Raw genomic sequence first — 7,500 nt, forward strand, 5'->3', positions numbered from 1 at the left:
GTGACTAAACCTAAATTTAGATTCCATGAACAAAGTTTCTTTCTCAGAACTGCACATCTATGGAACTCTCTTCCATTTTTCCTGCTGTCCAGCTGACTACAATATGGCCGCCTTCAAGTCCAATGTAAACAAGTTCTTAATGAGCCGTTCCTCTTAAGTAATACAATTTACCAAATTTCCACTACTAACGATTACTATATTGTCCCATTGACTACCGTACACTCAATAGCCCTTATCCCCGAGTGGCTACTGGGCCTTGATAAGTGGTGATTTCTTTGTAAAAAAATTATTTGAAATTATTTTCTTGTAAAAACATCAAGACTCTTCATTATAAACATAGACGGATGTATGGATTTACTACCACGAACGAGGTGCCTTCAATAAATTTCCAGACTTGTTTTGTATGGTCCGTTTTATTGATGGTACACACATGAAGCTAATCCTCCTCGAAGTAATATCCTCCGACTGCAATGCACTTGTACCGTTCCAACAACTTCTGGAAGCCCCCATGCTATACTCTTGTGTGAGCATGTCAGTGACTTTCATTACAGCCTCTTTTGTGTTTGTTTGTATGTCTGTCTAAAAATTTCGACTTTTCCTTTTTCGCGGTACGGGTTCTGGCCTGCTTGCCTACTACCTACTACAATTTTTTTTCTTTTGCTCACCATACTCCTTCAAACGCCTGGGTAACGTCGGCCACACAGGTCAGTCTATAATATAAATCTGACCTGTCAGTTTGTATGTATGTATGTATGTATGTATGCCTGCCTAAAACTTTTGACAGAGGTGACGAATTTTCACGTGATCGCGCGCATTTAAGGTCAACCCTTCAGACGACAAATATCGAAAAATTGGCCCAAAAAATTAATTTCTCCATCCTCAACTTTTTACAGGGAGGGCTCGTTTTGTCACCGATATTTTCGAAAGTCATCCCCTCTTTTCAAATGTCTAGCCTTAATCTAAATCTACATCACTTCCGGTTTGGTGATGGACGCAACAGCAAACACATAACTTTTTGTTCACGTTCTTTTCCTCCTTTGCAGTACGGGATCGAACCTACCTGCCTACTTCCACTTTTTTTTGTTTGCTTAATCCACATCTCCAAACACTCGAATCAATATGTTTAACTAGTCTTAGTTTCAGAAGTGGAACAAGACAATAAAGCCATATACACACATGCCTAACTGTGATTTACATAAAAATTAAATTTAGAATGTATCAGTGTCTTGGTCGCTTTTATCAATTCCTTCGCTTCAACAATCGCTATTATTTTGCACATGCCGAGAACAGTGCCAGGCGTGGATAGTGTGCAGATATTATTCCGAATTTTATCACCAATTTTTCTGTAACTATATTTGAAGCATTAGCTTTCTTCTCGTGCTGATTTTCTCTCTCGCTTTCATTCAAACAAACACACGTACGCTGGCGTGCGTACACACATATATGAGGCAAGCATATTGATATCATTTTTATATTGTTCATTTTCAAAATAGACTTGGATCACCTTTTCGGGAGAAAAGTTCTTTTTTTGCCTTATAAGTGTTTAAATACAATTTTGATGGTATCGAAAACTTAACTGCAGGTGCGTTTTCACTAAAAAGCGAAATAAATGTATTGGATTTTGAAGATGTAATTTAAAATTTAAACAGTTCAATAAAAATAACAAATAATACACCAATAATGTTTTCTCTCTTTTTGAAGTTCATTTAAAACATTTACCAAGACTTTCAGTACATCATTGGAAAACACTAAAAAAAAACAATTAAGAAAAAAAAAAACGCCTGTGTTCGTTATTTTGAATATAATGCAGGTTTATCGACCATTAAAAGTATCGGTGAGGACAAAACCTTCCGCCGTTTTTAGTTTTTAAAGTAAAAATGTTTAATAAAAACAGATATGATATTCTTCTTCTGATTATTATTATTATTATTATTATTATTATTATTATTATTTATCATTATTATCCTTATTATTATCATTATTAGTCTAATAATAATAATTATTATTATTAGTATAATTATTATTATTATTATCATCATTATTTTTACTATTATAATCAATATTATCATTATTATTATTATCATTATTATTATCATTATTATTATTAATATTATTATCATTATTATTTTCATTATTATTATCACCATTAGTATAATAACAATTATTATTATACTTAGTATTATTATTATCATCATTATTATTACTATTATAATCATTATTAATAATAATATTATTATCATTTTTATTATTATTATTATCATTATTATTATCATTATTAATATAATAATAATAATAATAATTATTATTATTATTATTATTATTATTATTATTATTATTATTATTATTATTGATCCCAGGAAATAACAGGTTTATTCAAACATAACCTACGCTTCTATCAAGGAACACAAACCCTAACGGGAATTCCGCGTAACCAACGCACCGTCAGTTGAAAAGATTACTGTTTAAACAACAAACGGATCTCTACTTATTATATGCTCTTACAATAACATGGCAAAAGAGGAAAGAAAGACATACTGATGATGAAATGTATCTTCGAAATATATTTATAAATTTTAATATACATTTTAAACAAAATAAATATCTGTTTATTTTGTAATAATGCGTTGTTTTCGCTGCAAGTGTATCTAATACGTATTTATTTTATTCAAACTCAAACAGCACTTCTATCAAGGAACACAAACCCTAACGTTTATTCCGCTTGACCAACGCACCGTTCTGGCATTTGAAAAGACTACCGTAAAAATAACGAATGGACTTCCACTAGTTCTATGCCACAACAAGTACCTGGCAAAAAAAGAAAAAGAAAGAAAGAAACGCTGATGACGTAATGTATCTTGGAAACATATTTATAAATTTTAATATAAATTTCAAACAAAATAAATATATGTTTATTTTGTAATAATGCGTTGTTTTGACTTCAAACGTATCTAATACGTATCTATTTTACCATGTTCTTTGTTTAGTATGTAAAATTACTCAAAAAGATAAAAAGGTCTTTAACCTGCGTAACGGCGTGTTTAAACACACCTGTTATATATAACCCATGTTTGTGATTATATACCTCTTACCAAATATAGCACTGCTACGTTTACGGAGATCCCTATTGCAATGACAGATGGAGGCTCGATACTAATTTTTGAAAATTTTATTCAGCATTAGCAAGCCGTACGGCGTTGCCCTATCGAAAAATAAGCTTAAGTTTGCTATTTTCCTATATGCACATTTCGTATTTATTGTTATAGAATCAATTCTATTTCGATTATTATATTATACTCAAAGTAAAGTACTAATTTCCAAAGTCAAAACAATAATCGAAGCCAAAGCATACAAACACAAACACACGAACGTATATATAAGGCAAATTAGGCACAAGGCCGATTTTTAATGCGAGCAAATTAGGCACAAGGCCGATTTTTAATGTGAGGACTGAAGGGAGGGGGAAGGGAAAAAGGGGACCAGCTCCCGAGAGGAGGGAAATGGGAGCTGGTTAAAGGTCAAGCATGTGGGGCTACCCCCACATCTGGTCTTTGCTATTAATAGCTAGTCCTAGCTAGTCATAGCTTGCAGCATCTGCCGGAACAGATGGTATTTATTTGCTCCCCCACCGAGCAAATTAGGAACAAGGCCAATTTTTAATGTGAGGAGTGAAGGGAGGGGGAAGGGAAAAACTGGACCAGCTCCCGGGAGGTGGGAAATGGGAGCTGGTTAAAGGTCAGGCATGTGGGGTTGCCCCCACATCTCGTCTTTGCTAGTCATAGCTAGTCATAGCTTGCAGTATCTGCCGCAACAGATTGTATTTATTTGCTCCCTCACCGAGCAAATTAGGCACAAGGCCGATTTTAATGTGAGGAGTGACGGGAAGGGGAAGGGAAAAAGGGGACCAGCTCCCGAGAGGTGGGAAATGGGAGCTGGTTAAAGGTCAGGCATGTGGGGTTGCCCACACATCTGGTCTTTGCTTGCAGTATCTGCCGGAACAGATGGTATTTATTTGCTCCCCCACCGAGCAAATTAGGCACAAGGCCAATTTTTAATGTGAGGAGTAAAGGGAGGGGGAAGGGAAAAAGGGGGCCATCTCCCGAGAGGTGGGAAATGGGAGCTGGTTAAAGGTCAGGTATGTGGGGTTGCCCCCACATCTTGTCTTTGCTAGTCATAGCTAGTCATAGCTTGCAGTATCTGCCGGAACAGATGCTACACTTTGATCCTGGCCCGAAGGCCAAGAAGAGATGGTATTTATTTGCTCCCCCACTGAGCAAATTAGGCACAAGGCCGATTTTTAAAGTGAGGAGTGAAGGGGAAATGGGGACCAACCCCCCGGGGAGTAGGGGAGCTGGTTAGTGACAATTGGTATGAAGGGTTGCCCCAACATGGACCAAGGTCTTATCTGTGGGGTCGCCCCCACATAGGGTCTTCGCTTGCAGTATCTGCCGGAACAGATGGTATTTATTTGCTCCCCCACCGAGCAAATTAGGCACAAGGCCGATTTTTAATGTGAGGAGTGAAGGGAGGGGAAGGGAAAAAGGGGACCAGCTCCCGAGAGGAGGAAAATGGGAGCTGCTTAAAGGTCAAGCATGTGGGGCTGCACCCAACTCTGGTCTTTGCTAGTCATAGCTAGTCCTAGCTAGTCATAGCTTGCAGCGTCTGCCGGAACAGATGGTATTTATTTGCTCCCCCACCGAGCAAATAAGGCACAATGCCGATTTTAATGTGAGGAGTGAAGGGAGGGGAAAGGGAAAAATAGGACCAGCTCCCGAGAGGTGGGAAATGGGAGCTGGTTAAAGGTCAGGCATGTGGGGTTGGCCCCACATCTGGTCTTTGCTAGTCATAGCTTGCACTATCTGCCGGAACAGATACTACACTTTGATCCTGGCCCGAAGGCCAGGAAGAGATGGTATTTATTTGCTCCCCCACTGAGCAAATTAGGCACAACGCCGATTTTTAAAGTGAGGAGTGAAGGGGAAATGCGGACCAACTCCCCGGGGGCTAGGGGAGCTGGTTAGTGACAATTGGTATGAAGGATTGCCCCAACATGGACCAAGGTCTTATCTGTGGGGTCGCCCCCACATAGGGTCTTCGCTTGCAGTATCTGCCGGTACAGATGGTATTTATTTGCCCCCCCCCCTCCGAGCAAATTAGGCACAAGGCCGATTTTAATGTGAGGAGTGACGGGAAGGGGAAGGGAAAAAGGGGACCAGCTCCCGAGAGGTGGGAAATGGGAGCTGGTTAAAGGTCAGGCATGTGGGGTTGCCCACACATCTGGTCTTTGCTTGCAGTATCTGCCGGAACAGATGGTATTTATTTGCTCCCCCACCGAGAAAATTAGGCACAAGGCCGATTTTTAATGTGAGGAGTGAAGGGAGGGGGAAGGGAAAAAGGGGACCAGCTCCCGAGAGGTGGGAAATGGGAGCTAGTTAAAGGTCAGGTTTGTGGGGTTGGCCCCACATCTGGTCTTTGCTAGTCATAGCTTGCACTATCTGCCGGAACAGATACTACACTTTGATCTTGGCCCGAAGGCTAGGAAGAGATGGTATTTATTTGCTCCCCCACTGAGCAAATTAGGCACAAGGCCGATTTTTAAAGTGAGGAGTGAAGGGGAAATGGGAACCAACTCCCCGGGGAGTAGGGGAGCTGGTTAGTGACAATTGGTATGAAGGGTTGCCCCAACATGGACCAAGGTCCTATCTGTGGGGTCGCCCCCACATAGGGTCTTCGCTTGCAGTATCTGCCGGAACAGATGGTATTTATTTGCTCCCCCACCGAGCAAATTAGGCACAAGGCCGATTTCTAATGTGAGGAGTGAAGGGAGGGGGAAGGGAAAAAGGGGACCAGCTCCCGAGAGGAGGGAAATGGGAGCTGGTTAAAGGTCAAGTATGTGGGGCTGCCCCCACATCTGGTCTTTGCTATTCATAGCTAGTCCTAGCTAGTCATAGCTTGCAGCATCTGCCGGAACAGATGGTATTTATTTGCTCCCCCACCGAGCAAATAAGGCACAAGGCCGATTTTTAATGTGAGGAGTAAAGGGAGAGGGAAGGGAAAAAGGGGACCAGCTCCCGAGAGGTGGGAAATGGGAGCTGGTTAAAGGTCAGGCATGTGGGGTTGGCCCCACATCTGGTCTTTGCTAGTCATAGCTTGCAGTATCTGCCGGAACAGATACTACACTTTGATCCTGGCCCGAAGGCCAGGAAGAGATGGTATTTATTTGCTCCCCCACTGAGCAAATTAGGCACAAGGCCGATTTTTAAAGTAAGGAGTGAAGGGGAAATGGGGACCAACTCCCCGGGGACTATGGGAGCTGGTTAGTGACAATTGGTATGAAGGGTGGCCCCAACGTGGACCAAGGTCTTATCTGTGGGGTCGCCCCCACATAGGGTCTTCGCTTGCAGGATCTGCCGTAACAGATGGTATTTATTTGCTCCGCCACCGAGCAAATTAAGCACAAGACCGATTTTTAATGTGAGGAGTGAAGGGAGGGGGAAGGGAAAAATGGGACCAGCTCCCGAAAGGAGCTGGTTAAAGGTCAAGCATGTGGGGCTGCCCCCACATCTGGTCTTTGCTAATCATAGCTAGTCCTAGCTAGTCATAGCTTGCAGCATCTGCCGGAACAGATGGTATTTATTTGCTCCCCCACCGAACAAATTAGGCACAAGGCACATTTTTAATGTGAGGAGTGAAGGGAGGGGGAAGGGAAAAGGGGACCAGCTCCCGAGAGGTGGGAAATGGGAGCTAGTTAAAGGTCAGGCATGTGGGGTTGCCCCCACATCTGGTCTTTGCTAGTCATAGCTAGTCATAGCTTGTCATAGCTTGCAGTATCTGCCGGAACAGATACTACACTTTGATCCCGGCCCGAAGGCCAAGAAGAGATGGTGTTTATTTGCTCCCCCACTGAGCAAATTAGGCACAAGGCCGTTTTTAATGTGAGGTTAAAACCAGCTCCCCTAAAAGTAGGCAAAAAAGGGGGCACTCTGGTTACCAAAAATAATAATTGTCCCAGTATAGAGGGTTTCCCCTCCATTGACTGGTACAAATTATCCTAAGTGCAGCATCTGCCGGAACAGATACTACACTTTTATCTTGGCCCGAAGGCCAAGAAGAGATGGTATTTATTTGCTCCCCCACCGAGCAAATTAGGCACAAGGCCAATTTTTAATGTGAGGAGTGAAGGGAGGGGGAAGGGAAAAGGGGACCAGCTCCCGAGAGGTGGGAAATGGGAGCTGGTTAAAGGTCAGGCATGTGGGGTTTCCCCCACATCTGGTCTTTGCTAGTCATAGCTGGTCTTTGCTAGTCATAGCTTGCAGTATCTGCCGGAACAGATGGTATTTATTTGCTCCCCCACCGAGCAAATTAGGCACAAGGCCAATTTTTAATGTGAGGAGTGAAGGGTTGGGGGAAGGGAAAGGGGGGACCAGCTCCCGAGAGGTGGGAAATGGGAGCTGGTTAAAGGTCAGGCATGTGCGGTTGCCCCCACATCTGGTCTTTGCTAGT

General features: G+C 42.0%; 1 long non-coding RNA gene and 1 pseudogene across 1 annotated transcript in view; one reads left to right on the forward strand and one right to left on the reverse strand.

The window, feature by feature from the left end:
* The window catches only part of LOC145261216 (uncharacterized), a 44,252-nt gene that overhangs the window by 12,016 nt on the left and 24,736 nt on the right, over positions 1-7,500 (forward strand). The window lies entirely within an intron of this gene.
* On the reverse strand, positions 6,055-6,208 carry LOC145261415 (U2 spliceosomal RNA; annotated as a pseudogene).

This window comes from Euprymna scolopes, chromosome 37, assembly GCF_053919585.1.
Source record: "Euprymna scolopes isolate OS-2025 chromosome 37, ASM5391958v1, whole genome shotgun sequence".
Classification (NCBI taxonomy): domain Eukaryota; kingdom Metazoa; phylum Mollusca; class Cephalopoda; order Sepiida; family Sepiolidae; genus Euprymna; species Euprymna scolopes.